This window comes from Pelobates fuscus, chromosome 9 (genome assembly GCF_036172605.1).
Source record: "Pelobates fuscus isolate aPelFus1 chromosome 9, aPelFus1.pri, whole genome shotgun sequence".
NCBI lineage: Eukaryota > Metazoa > Chordata > Amphibia > Anura > Pelobatidae > Pelobates > Pelobates fuscus.
The window spans coordinates 151944280-151957894 of record NC_086325.1 but is presented as its reverse complement, the minus strand read 5'-3'; positions in this window follow the sequence as shown (position 1 = coordinate 151957894).

The window sequence follows — 13615 nt, the reverse complement described above, 5'->3', positions numbered from 1 at the left end:
AATCCCCTGCAACCACCAGGAATCCCTCTCTGAATCTCTCTAACTTAGTTAGCGTCTGTCGGACGAACCTGCCTTGGTGGGTGTTTGGGGCATATATGCTTGCGAAGGTGTACGAGCAACCAGCTATTGTGCCTTTTACGAACAGATAGCGTCCCATGTTGTCAGCTAGAGTGTCGGCACAGTCAAATGGTATCGTGTTTGCGAATAGAATTGCTACTCCTGCCTTCTTGGCTGTCTGGTGATTCGCGAAAAACCCCACTGGGTATCTTGAGTCTCTTAGCGTAGGATTTTCCGTACCTTTGAAATGAGTCTCTTGGAGAAAGGCGACTGACACCTTTTCGGCCCATAGGGTTCGCAGCAGATGAGATCTCCGCTCGGGAGCATTCAGACCCCGGGTGTTACCCGTCCAGACATGCAGAGGAGCGGGCGTGAACCCCGACCCCATGGCTCCGAGCCTATTTAGGAAGGGGGATGGGTTAGGAATAGGTGTAGGGAGGGGGAGGTATGTCAGGCCCAATACAGACCTGTATGACTCGGCACCTGTGGCGGGGGTGTCGCGTGCGCCGCCCAAGAAGAGCGTCCCACGCCCCCCCGTCAACCTTTGAGTGGCGCCTGTCGAGGTTTAACTGGTCCCTTGGAGCACAGTTGCAGGCAATAGACAATATATAAAAAGAGCGTGATCAAAACTACAAACAAATGCTTTTCTCTTTTCCCCTTTCCATGGGGTTACAGTAACAATTAGAAATATAAACCAACTATCACTCACCCCCCTGGCCAGTGATGTCTTGGCTTTACGGGAGGCATATGGTTCCGGTCAGAGAGATGCTGCTTTGTAGGCAAGTGGTGAGTGAATGTGAGCGGTCGTCATGGGGTTGGGTCTCTAAACTCCTGGGGGCATCTACCGTTCTCGGGGGGGCAAGTCCACCGGGGAGGGTCGGGTATGTCTGGATTTTTTCCCCTCCCTAGGCACTTATGTATCTTATCCCTGAACGTCACCGTCAGTGTGAGGGGTGGCTCATATCTTCTATGTTGCGTGGTTGTGGGAGTCCTAGGGGGCCTGGCTGTACGGGACGCTGTCGCTCGTCTAGTGACTATGCGTCGCTGTTTCTCACTACTCCGTCTCCCGGTCCCAACTATATATGCGTGTCTACTGCGGGCCGTCCGGTCCCTATCCTGCTTCGTCGCCTCCCCAGGTAACAATCACTTATCCCTTGTGGGTGTCCCCCGGTCTAGTACAGCAGATCGTATCAACAGATATCATGCATTAGGACCCCTGCGTTCAGTATATGTTCCCTCCCCTCTCTCCTATACACCATAATATCATATAACATGTCTAACAGCGCATATACTTTGTGCTTGGACCCATCTGGGACATATGTCTCTAAGAGCCATTTTGAGGCAATCCCCCATCTCTGAACTGTGCCGTCTCTAGACCTTATGAGAGGACTGGCGGCACCTCAGTCACATTGTCAAAAGGGGCCCCAATCGGGCCTATGCCAAAAATCATATTGGGCTGCTGCATCGCTGTTGGGTTTGTAGTGGTTCAGCAGGTGTGCTCCCCCCAGGCAATATCGTCCCTTCGTCCCCCCACCCAAATCCCCCATCCAGGGGCTGCATGTGTTGGCCACCCAGCCTGTGTCCTCCGCGCCCAGTGATGGCAGCTCAGGGTAGCAGCCCGCCAGTCTCCAGGTTCCCAGTGTCCCCTCAGGGCCCAGGGAGATGGGGAAGCAGTTGGCGGCATTAGGTCCCCCTGTCCCTCTCCCTCCCCAAGTGTCCAGACCCCCCCTCGTTGCCTTGTGATCCCCCTTGCCCATAAGTGTGTATGTCCCCAGGTGTGTTCAGGACTCACCAAATCCCCTTCTGATCGACCGCTCCTTGGAGACTACTCTTCCGGACCCTCCGGGCCCCCTCGTCGACGTGGTAAGGCATTGTTGCCGGGTATAGGTGCCGGTGGGAGCAGCGGAGCTAGAGGGTCTCGTCGCGTTGCCACAGCTTCTTCCAGGATCCAGTTCCTAATTCTAACAGACGGCAGGCCCAGTGTTCGTAGCATACGTGGGATATCTTCCGGCCAACGGGCCGTAAGCCATGCGTTACCGTGTTTCACTTGGAGGCTGAATGGGAAGCCCCACCGGTACGGTATACGTTTATCACGGAGGGTACTCGTCACCGGTCTCAGGGCCCTTCTGGCGTCTAGTGTGAGGCCGGACAAGTCCTGAAAGAGTGAAACTTCGGCCTCGCGGAATCTGATAGAGGTCTGCTCCCTTGCTGCGGCCATTATTTGATCTTTCACGCCCTGAGAGGTAAGGCAGCATATAACATCCCTGGGGCTGCCATCCTGTCTCAAAGGGCCCAGTGCTCTGTGTGCCCTCTCTATGCGGAATGTTTCAGGGGCTTGGTCCCGCATTAGCTGTTGAAATAAGGCAATTAGCGTTGCCTGGAGCTGATCTGCGTCCGCTTCTGGTAGGCCCCTAATCCGGATATTATTGCGCCTACTCCTATTCTCCAGATCTTCCACTTGCCTGCGCAGCGTTAGGAGCATGTTACCCTGTCTGGTAACCGCCACCTCCGTTGCTCTATGGTGCTCGTCGCATCCCTGGGCTGCTGTCTCCATTTCATCCACTCTTTGTTCAAGCGCAGTCAGGTCTGAGCGCATTTCAGCGAGCTCACCACGCATTGCGGCTCAAATTTCCTGCACTAGGGTGCCAGTGTCTGTCTTGGTAAGCATGCTGGCAGAGATGTGTGCCAATTCAGCTCTGATCTGGGCCAGCTCACTAACCTGTGCGTCTTCTGTGTGGGGCTCTCCCGCGCTCTCCGTGCTTGGAGAGGCGGGCGCCATTTTGTGCTCACAGTGCTGCTTTCGCGTGTCGGGCGGTGTAGCGATGAAATCATCCATCGGGCCCGTGTGTCTTCTCGGTGAGTCTGTTCCCGCTGTCTCTTTACACATTATATTACATATATTACATATTATAGTACATTATATTTACACATATATTAATGTACATTTATATATGCATAATACACAGAGAAATGTCATTGATATGTACTATATGTAATGAGCAGATATTGTCCGAGTCTTGTTGCTAGGTGCATACTCCAGCACAATAACATATTTAAAGTGAAGAGCGCACCCACAGGACTTCAAAATAAACAAGAGAGCGTCAATTTTTCACAGTTGTGCCCTACATACATTCACCATTTCAGTCCCATTACCAAGGTTCCCTTAATATGTCATGGTAGTTGGACTGAAACATTGATTACATGCAAAGGCACGTCTGCTTAAAATAAATCTGCACTCTTGTTTTTTTTTAAGCTTATGTGTGCTTTTTTCCACGTTGGAGTAATAATTTTTAATTTTAAGTTCTCTTTTCTAACTCTGTATCTGCACACTATGCTGGCGCAACGCATTATGGGGCTGGTAAATATTTTTTTTCCAGGGCTGCTTTTAATTCCCAGTCCGGCCCTGTTCAAGTTAGTTTTAGTGTTTGCAGTTTCATTAAGTTGTTAACCACTATCCTCAATCTTCTGTTCTGAGTTTTCTTAGATTTGTGGGAAAAACAAGGTGATCCTCTCAATTTTACACTCCTTTGCTTATGGTTCCAGTGCCAGAGAAAAACCCACCACCATTAACCTAGACCTGCTGAAACAGAAGAGATTACCTTCTTCTACAGAAAACTTCCATATGACTGCTTTGGAACACATGCTGCAGACATGAAGTAACCTTCATCTTCCAGTGATTAATAATCCTGGATGGCCCAGATAGAGAGAGACTATTAAAGATACTGCCTTCCTAATGCCATACAGCCTTTCTGTACAGGTGATTGAACGTTCTCCATGTTGGATTTGACTCTCGGCTTTTTTTTAGCCAGTTTCCGCATTGACTTTTATATTTTTTCACTATACATATAAAGTGTAAACTGCATATTAACTTTGAAGAAATAAAGTATATTGCTGACACCTTAACATGCTATTTGTGTTACTTAGCTATAAATAATAACAGCACTTGCTGTGACCCAATGTATGACATCACTGCAATTCTACAGCAGGGTGATGAGATGGTGGATTTCAGAGGAGAAAACAAAAAAACTAAGACTTCAGGTTCTATTGTTGAACACAGATTGGAGTGCCTTTTTGGCGTTATAGATGTTTTGGGAACCTATATAAATTTATAAATGGGGTAAAGACTTTGTTTTAAAGGAAACCTATGGTGCTAGGAATATCAAACTGTATTTCTAACACCCTCTTCACCCTTTTTGTCGGTTACCTGATTGTTAGGTCAGGCTCCGCGTACATCAGGTCCCTCCTGCGCACACATTTGGGCTTCCACATCGGAAAGCATTAACTCGTTTTTAAAGACACTGGTTGTCCTCATGCAAAGCGTGAGGATGTCCAGTGTCAGTTCACGTAGTTGGTCTCCGCTAAGGACCTGAAGCGCTTCTAGTGCCTGTCTGGTAGACAGCCAATAGAGGATGAGAACCTTGCAAGGTAATTATTGCAGTTCCTCAGAACCTGCAATATTTCACATTGCAGGGTTAAGGGGACATAGGCACTGCACCCAAACCACTTCAGCGAGATGAAGTGGTCTTGGTGCCTATAGTGTCCCTTTAACCCCTTAAGGACCAAACTTCTGGAATAAAAGGGAATCATGACATGTCACACACGTCATGTGTCCTTAAGGGGTTAAAGAGCAACTTCTTACTCTGCTTATTGCTATCTTTTGAAAGTCATCACTGTTATAAGCAAAACTTTCCACAGGCACAGTGACAAAACGACCTATGTGCACCATAAATTATCATAGTTTGATACAAAGCCATATTTCCGAACAGTCCTGGATTGTTTGATAGAGTACCAGTTTGGGGTTGCTCTCCATTGTCCCACAGTAATTAGCAGGTTAACGTTTATTACAGATACACATTTCACTGCACATTTCAAAATTGTTTGGAGTTTTAATATTATTTTTATGCAGGAAACAGCAGTAAACAAAAAGTGCAACAATATTTGTTAATTTCTAATGTAACAAAAAAGTGAAAAAATATGTTGTACATTAATTACATACATAATAATTGCACATGTGGCCTATTATCAGATATTGTTAGCCGCTCTTTACTCTTAAGAGGCCTCATATACTCCTGACTAGGACTTGGATGATGCTGTGATGAGATCTCCCTTTAGTACAGCCTTCTGTATCCATGACCGGTGTATAGTCGCCATATGGGCTGGCGGAACCTTGGACAAAAAACCCCCCACATACCTAACCCAATAACACACTGACACCTGGTATATGGGAAAATTTGTCCACAGCTTTATTAAATAATTTAAATAATATATAACGATAATATTGCTTTAAATAAATTAACATATAAACATGGGTCATTGCCCCCACCTTCCGCCCCTCTCATCCGTATCCTTCTTTTTAATAGAGGGCAATGACCCCCAACATAACAAATACAAATATGTAACGATATTTTCCAACCTCGCCAACTTGAACCGAACAAGTGCCAACCATAAGTAACCATGGCAGGGGTATACCCGGATACCCCTGCCCCACCAGGTTCTGAGCCACCTCCAGGACTCGAAACCACCATTGACCATAATTCCACTTTTTTCCATGTTCCTCACGTTCCTCATAGGGAGCCTATGTCCTCTCTCTCAGCTCCCTATCCCGCCGCTGTGAAAAAACGGGAAACCCCTATCTAAACATAAAATATAGGGAGGGTGGGCGGGACAAACTGAACCGGGTAGGAAATTAGAAGTGAACCTTACAAAATGGCTCCTCCCTTAAATAGCCAATCCCACATATCCCATAACCCACCTGTCCTGTCTGTTCCTCCTGGGCCCGCCTCCTAACCCCTGTCAAGGCCCTGTTCCGCTTAAGCTGCGCTTTGGCTACATGGGGCTACATGACCGGTGTATAGTCGCCATATGGGCTGGCGGAACCTTGGACAAAAAACCCCCCACATACCTAACCCAATAACACACTGACACCTGGTATATGGGAAAATTTGTCCACAGCTTTATTAAATAATTTAAATAATATATAACGATAATATTGCTTTAAATAAATTAACATATAAACATGGGTCATTGCCCCCACCTTCCGCCCCTCTCATCCGTATCCTTCTTTTTAATAGAGGGCAATGACCCCCAACATAACAAATACAAATATGTAACGATATTTTCCAACCTCGCCAACTTGAACCGAACAAGTGCCAACCATAAGTAACCATGGCAGGGGTATACCCGGATACCCCTGCCCCACCAGGTTCTGAGCCACCTCCAGGACTCGAAACCACCATTGACCATAATTCCACTTTTTTCCATGTTCCTCACGTTCCTCATAGGGAGCCTATGTCCTCTCTCTCAGCTCCCTATCCCGCCACAAGCTCAGACCTTGACCCCTTAAGCTGTCTGAGCTCCGCCACCCCGAAGAAGGAACGCCCTCCGCATCCCTTCCTGCAGACCCAAGTTCAGCAGGTCGTAACCCACTGCCGAAAGGTGTACACCGTCCGAGCGGTAATACCCATCCAACCCCTCCTCCAGTTCCTGGTGCCTTACCACCACTCCCCCCAGTTTCCTGACAAAACTTGCCATCAGGCTGTTCACCTTACCCCTGCATCTATCAATGGCTACCGGGTCCCGGGCGTAACGCCACCGCTGCCTCGGAACAATCTCCGACCATACCAGCATCACCCCGGGAAGCAGATCAACCAACCGGTTAAGATCCTGCTTCATCCATTTTACCAGCCTCCGCTGCGGGGTGAGGCCCAGGTCATTACCGCCTGCATGTAAAACTAGCATATCTGGCCGCGCCCCGCCTGCGACCATACCAAATATTGCCCTGCAGACGTCCCCCCAGCAGAAGCCCCGATACCCCCACCAGCGCACTACGAGCTGGTCCTCCGGAAAGCCCAGCTGCTGGCCTTGAGCTCGAGCTGCAGCCCTCCGTCCGGCCCAGAAAATGAAGGAATGACCCACGATCCAAGCGACCCGGCCTGGGGAAGAAAGAAAAAACACAGGATAAAACCACCCGTACCCCCCAGGCCGCCCCAATGTCCCTTAGTGTTCCAACATACCCAAGCGTACATATGAGCGGAACCTAACAGATTCCCATCTCCCAATCCGCTTGACTACCTCATCCCCCAAACCTAGACGTGTGGCCTCCGTGGCCGCCCCAATACGAAAGGAGTGGGTGCCGTATGTGCCGGCATCCAGTCCCATCCGACCCAGACTCAGACTGAAAACTTTCTGAAATTGGAAGCGAGAGAGCGACGAGCCATCCGCATGGACCAACAGGGACCCGCCAACCGCGGGCCTCTGACCCAAATACTCCGACACCGCAGCTACTGGGCACAATGCCGAGCCCGGCAGGGCCCCCAGCGTAACGTCCCGGCCCTTACCTTCCACATCCGTCTTGGACCTAGCCAAGTGTACCACCAGCTTCCCATCCAGTATACGTACCCCAGACACCTGTAAGCCCCCCGTGGCCGCCCGGGTGTTGCTCACCAACTCCCCGACGCGGAACGCCCCAAAGAAAGCCAAAAGAAATGCCACACGGAATAGCGACACCTCAAATGCATTGAAACAAATGGAGGGCAGCGCCTGAACAAGCCCTTCCAGCACATGCACCGACACCGGGCGCCTAGCGTCGGGGGCCCTCCGAGCCCTCCGATACCCTTTGAGTGCTTGCCGGACAATAAACGCCTTGGTAAGATCCGCTCCACCATGGAGTTTGAACCAGAACGCCATTGCAGCCATGTTCCGGTCAATCACCGCCGGGGAGGCGCCCCCCGCCAGTAATTGAAAGGTAAACCACAAGAAGGCATCCAGAGGCGGCTCCCCTCGTACCCCTCGGCCCAGCCCGCCCCAGGAACGTTCCCATGAACTCCAGACCTTACTGTATGCGGCCCATGTGGCCGGTGCCAGCGAAGCCTTCACGAGTCCGCCAAGCAGGACGCTCCTAGCTGCCACATCTCGATCGGGCACGGCTGACCCCTGTCCTGGGCCTCCGGGGCCATCGTTCGAAACCGGGACCACTGAAAACGAGACAGAGCGTCAGCCACCTCGTTCAAGTACCCAGGCACATGGCGCGCGCGAAAAACCACATTCAGGGACATGCACAACAAAACAAAGCGCCGCAGCAGAGTTACCACCGGCCTCGATGCTGCAGACTGATTATTAACCGCGTGCACCACGGACATGTTGTCCGAGAAGAAAACCACTTTCCTGTCCCTCAACCGGTCCCCCCACAGCGCCAGCGCCACCACCAGTGGGAACAGCTCCAGAAACGCCAGGTTACGCATGAGGGGGCTCTGCCCCCATGCCTCCGGCCATTTTTCTGCACACCAGCTCCCACCGAAGTAGGCCCCAAAACCCACGCTACCCGACGCGTCGGTGTACAGCTCCAGCTCAGCTGTCGACACGCCCCCTTGCCGAAAGAACACCGTCCCGTTAAAGTCCCTGAGGAAGGTATCCCACACCCCCAAGTCCGCCCGCATGGACGAAGATACCCGGATGAAATGGTGAGGGGACCCAATCCCCGCGGTAGCCGCCGATAAGCTGCGGCTAAACACCCTACCCATGGGTATCACCCTACAGGCGAAATTGAGCATTCCGACCAATGACTGCAGTCGGCGCAGGGTCACTTTCCGTGCCCGACGCACCTCTGCCACCACGCCGCGCAAACCTTCCAGCTTTGCCAGCGGCAGCCGACATTCCCCCCGCACTGAATCTATCTCCAGACCCAGGAAACTAAGGCACTCAGTCGGGCCCTCAGTTTTATCTGCCGCCAGCGGCACCCCAAAGCAGCCCGCCACCCATTGAATGGTACCTAACAAGTGCTGGCACGCGGGAGATCCGGCCGGCCCCACACACAGGAAATCATCCAGATAGTGCACCACCGCTTTATCTCCCGCTTCCGTCCGCACCACCCACTCGAGAAATGAACTAAACTTCTCAAAGTAAGAGCACGAAATGGAGCACCCCATGGGAAGGCACAAATCCACAAAGTAGCCCCCTTCAAAGAAGCACCCTAACAGGTGGTGACACGCCGGGTGCACCGGAAGCAACCTAAAAGCAGCCTCGATGTCCACCTTGGCCATCAACGCACCACGCCCGGCTCTCTTCACCAGCTCGACCGCCTGGTCAAATGATGCGTAAGAGACCGAGCATAGGTCCCTGTCAATGTCGTCGTTCACCGACTCCCCTTTAGGATAGGAAAGATGGTGAATGAGCCGAAACTTCCCTGTTTCTTTCTTGGGGACCACCCCGAGGGGAGAGACCCGAAGGCCCGCCAGTGGCGGGGCCACAAAAGGCCCCGCCATCCTACCCAACCGCACTTCCTTGTCCAACTTCTCCCGAACCACCTCTGGGAACTCCACCACGGACTTGAGATTATGAGGGCAAGCAGTGCCACCCCTCTCCCGAAACGGAATGACAAACCCTTGCCCAAACCCCGCTCTAAGCAGCTCCGCGTCTGCCCTGTTACCGTAGCGGTTTAGCCAGGGCTCCATCGCGTCTAATTTCACTGGGGTTAGCCCCCGAGGTAGTGGGAGACCCTCCGCCGCCAACCGCGGCAGAGGCTCCTGTCCCCCCGGACTTCCCTTTCTTGAAACAACGTTGGAGCCCATGAGCCCCACCGCAGCCCGAGCACTCGTGCTTGAAGCGGCAGGCTGCGCCCCACTTGCACTGGCCCTCATTAAAGAGCCAGCATAAGCCCTTCTGCGAGGCGGCCGACGAGGAGGACTGACCCTTAGCGCCAGCCGCGTGCTGAAAGGGCTGTGCCTTCTGTGCCATCATGAGCTTCATCCAGAGAGGCAGGTCCATCTGGTCCCACCGCATGCCCGGATTCGCCGCCAGCCGCTGCCGGAACTGCTCATCATACCGCCACCATGCCAATCCGCCATAGGTGCGGTATGCCTCCCATATGCCGTCCAAGTAGCAAAACAGGGACGAGCAGGAGCCCGGAGATTTTTCCCCGATCACGCTGGCTAGGATACAGAATGCCCTTAGCCAGTTACCAAAAGACTTCGGTATCTTGCGATACCTCCGCCGTTTCTCCTCCTCCTCTTTCTTTTCGTCCTTTTTGTCCTCCTCCTTGAGGTCAAGAAAGTCCTCCAAGGGAAGAAGCGAGAAAATCTCGCAAAATTCCCCCTTCCAGATTTTATCTTTCACCTCCTGCTTGAGGTGCACCCCCAGCGGGCCCGCGAAGGACACATACGCATGTTGCCTCGCTGCTTCCGTCACCCCCCCCGTCAACTCCGCCCGTTCGCTTCCCACCTCACCCACGCTGGAAGCCGACACAGCTTCCCCGCCCGCAACTACCGCCGGGGTCCCTAGACCGGGCCCCACCTCCCCTCCCCCTTGCGTCCACACCTGCCCTACGCTACCTTGTGTGCCACCCCCCGCCCCCAGTGAGTGGAGTAGTGACTGCAGTGTTTGTACTAGTGCACTGGACTGTAGCGATTCAATAGACTCACCGGCCAAGCCCCTGGGGCCGATGACACCCGGGGCTGCGCAGTCCGTCACTGCTCGTCCAGGATGAACGCCATCCGCCGATGTCCCGCCAACCAGGGATCCCACCCGGTGCCTGGAAAAATCAGATGAGGAGCGACTCCGGGACCTGGAAAGAGGAGAAGAAGTCCTGGGCAAGGCGTACTGTTCCCCTACCACCTTCCCGTCCCGAACCGGGGAGCGCCTGCTAACCGCCAAAGCCTCCCGCCGGGTATCCTCCCGCCGTCGCGCCCCAAAGGCCCTGAGAGCCCTGCCACGTGGACTACGACTCCTAACATCGCCTTTGGATGCCAACCCCCGTTGAGACAACCTGGGGGACCCGGACCCTGCCGAACTCCCTGACATTGCGCGCCTGCGCCGGGGCCTCCGTCTGCGTGTCCTGGGGGCCCTCACCGGCGAGGGGCTAGCACTACCCGACTCCGAACTAGGCCCACCCTCCCCGCTTCCCGCCCCGCGCCCCAACCCCGCCGCAGCCCGACCTACCACTACACCTACGGAACCCGGACCAGGGGCACCTCCCCCGGGGCCCTCAACGGACGCGGATGGTGACACCCCGCTCCCCGAGACAGTTATCCCCGACCGACCGGACCTCGGGGCCTTACCTTTCCCCTTACCCTCTACCACCCTCCTAACATCCATCGAACCCGCAGGCAATACCTTCCGCCCCGCAAGAGAACTACCGAGGGACCCCCCATCCCCTCCCACGGAAGCCCGCCCAGTCTGCACTCCGCGGGACCCCTTCGCAGCATCCCGCACCCCCCCCAGGGGCCTTCCGCCCGACCCTTGCTCCCCTTGGGCCGCTCGCCTACCCGCCTCCCCGTCCGCCCGCTCCCTGGAATCGGGCCTCACTCCCCGCCTGCCCACCACGCCAAGGGGACCCCCGGAAGGAGCCCCTGCACTTGCCTGCTGTACGTTGGGCCCGTCGTGGACCGTCCCAGTCCGCGTGCTGCAGTCCACCGCCAAGACCGATGGGGGTGCCCTCCTGGGCCGAGACCCCGCCCCGCCAGGCCCCGCACTAGGCCGTCCGGCCGCCATCTTGGATCCTGCTCCGCGCACGGCCCCCTCCGTGTTAGGGGTTGGTGCATCGATGTCCAGGGCAGCCGCCCGTCTCGACTCACCACGCCGAAGCCCCGGCCGCACACTGGGAGGCAGAGCCTCAACCAGGCAGCTCCTGGGCCTGCTACGACTTCCACTGGCTGTCTCCTGCACTCCCGTGCTACCGACCTCCGGTTCTCCTCCCGGGCTCAAACGCCTCGGGGGCCTCCTGGCCCTCGCCGGGCGTGAGTCTCCGGCCTCCTGTCCTGCTGCCGCAGCAAGGACCGGGCCCAGCTGGGCCTGCACCCAATCCGCTCCTTGTTGCCGCGCCGCTGTCCTGATTCCCTCCAAAAGCTTCTCCACGATATCCATGGCCCTGCAGAGGAGACAAAAGAGAAACCCTACCCAGAAAGTCTAGAGAGCACCGGGATGCACACAAACTGAACCGGGTAGGAAATTAGAAGTGAACCTTACAAAATGGCTCCTCCCTTAAATAGCCAATCCCACATATCCCATAACCCACCTGTCCTGTCTGTTCCTCCTGGGCCCGCCTCCTAACCCCTGTCAAGGCCCTGTTCCGCTTAAGCTGCGCTTTGGCTACATGGGGCTACAATAGTCTCTTATGCAGGGACTCCTCAAGGCGGTTTGCTCCTTCCCTCGGGAGCTGTAAAAATAAAAAATTAAGTTAAAACTCACCAGAACGTAACCAGAAAGCATATTACAATCTACATATTTTCTATTATTACAAACTACAATTTCCATGTTGAGGATTAGAGGCGTAGAATAGAAAGAATGATAGAGCGCTTTCAGTTTTGACTTAAAGCATCCCTGCGACGCCCACAAATTAAGAGCAAACAGGAACAACTTTATCTTAAGTATTTTTTCTACTTTTGACAAAAGACAAAGCTAATGCATACACTTGAGTAGAGCGCTTCCGTTGATTTCTGGCAGATTAACGCTCCAGGAGCTGAAAAGGACCTTGAGAAGGAAGATGCATACACAGGACATTTTAAGTCAAATAAAAACTACCTTCACCTGCCCTTCACGGCCACTGGAATACAAGTGGAACAGTGACCATCTGGGGTCTTTGCACAACATTAAAAATACATAAATAAAATATCATAAAAATATTAAGTGCTTTAGGGTTCGGTCATAATATCAGAATTGGGTCTAATGCAACAGAGGTTTCCATTTCATGAACCTGTTGAATTCCTGCTGAGCCGCCAGTCATAGATGATGCAGAACTATCCTCTTGTTAAACAGAACGATGGTCTCTATCCCGTACTGGGACACCAGATCTAAAATACAGAAAACGCACTTAGTGTATAATGCTTTAAACTGCCTCCCTCATCAAACTGAAACTTGATCTGGAATTGAGAAAACAGTATCACATATAATGATTTAAACCTGACAAACTGGGGCGCTATATCTGGAACACTTTATTAACCCCCCTGATTAAAGTGGCATGGAGTATATAACCCTAGATTTCACCTTTGATGGATCCCGATAAGTATAAGCAGTTTTTATGATACAGTCACAGTGTAAGCAGTGTTTCAGAGATACGGTCACAGTATAAGCAGTGTTTAGATGGTACGGTCACAGTGTGAGCAGTGTTTAGGAGATACGGTCACAGTATACACAGTGTTTAGGAGATACGGTCACAGTATAGGCAGTGTTTAGGATATACGGTCACAGTATAAGCAGTGTTTAGGAGATACGGTCACAGTATAAGCAGTGTTTAGGAGATACGGTCACAGTATAGGCAGTGTTTAGGATATACGGTCACAGTATAAGCAGTGTTTAGGAGATACGGTCACAGTATAGGCAGTGTTTAGGAGATACGGTCACAGTATAAGCAGTGTTTAGGAGATACGGTCACAGTATAAGCAGTGTTTAGGAGATACGGTCACCGTGTGAGCAGTGTTTAGGAGATACGGTCACAGTATAAGCAGTGTTTAGGAGATACGGTCACAGTGTAAGCAGTGTTTAGTAGATACGGTCACAGTGTGAGCAGTGTTTAGGAGATACGGTCACAGTATATGTTTAGGTGATACAGGCGTTTAATTCTCCATAG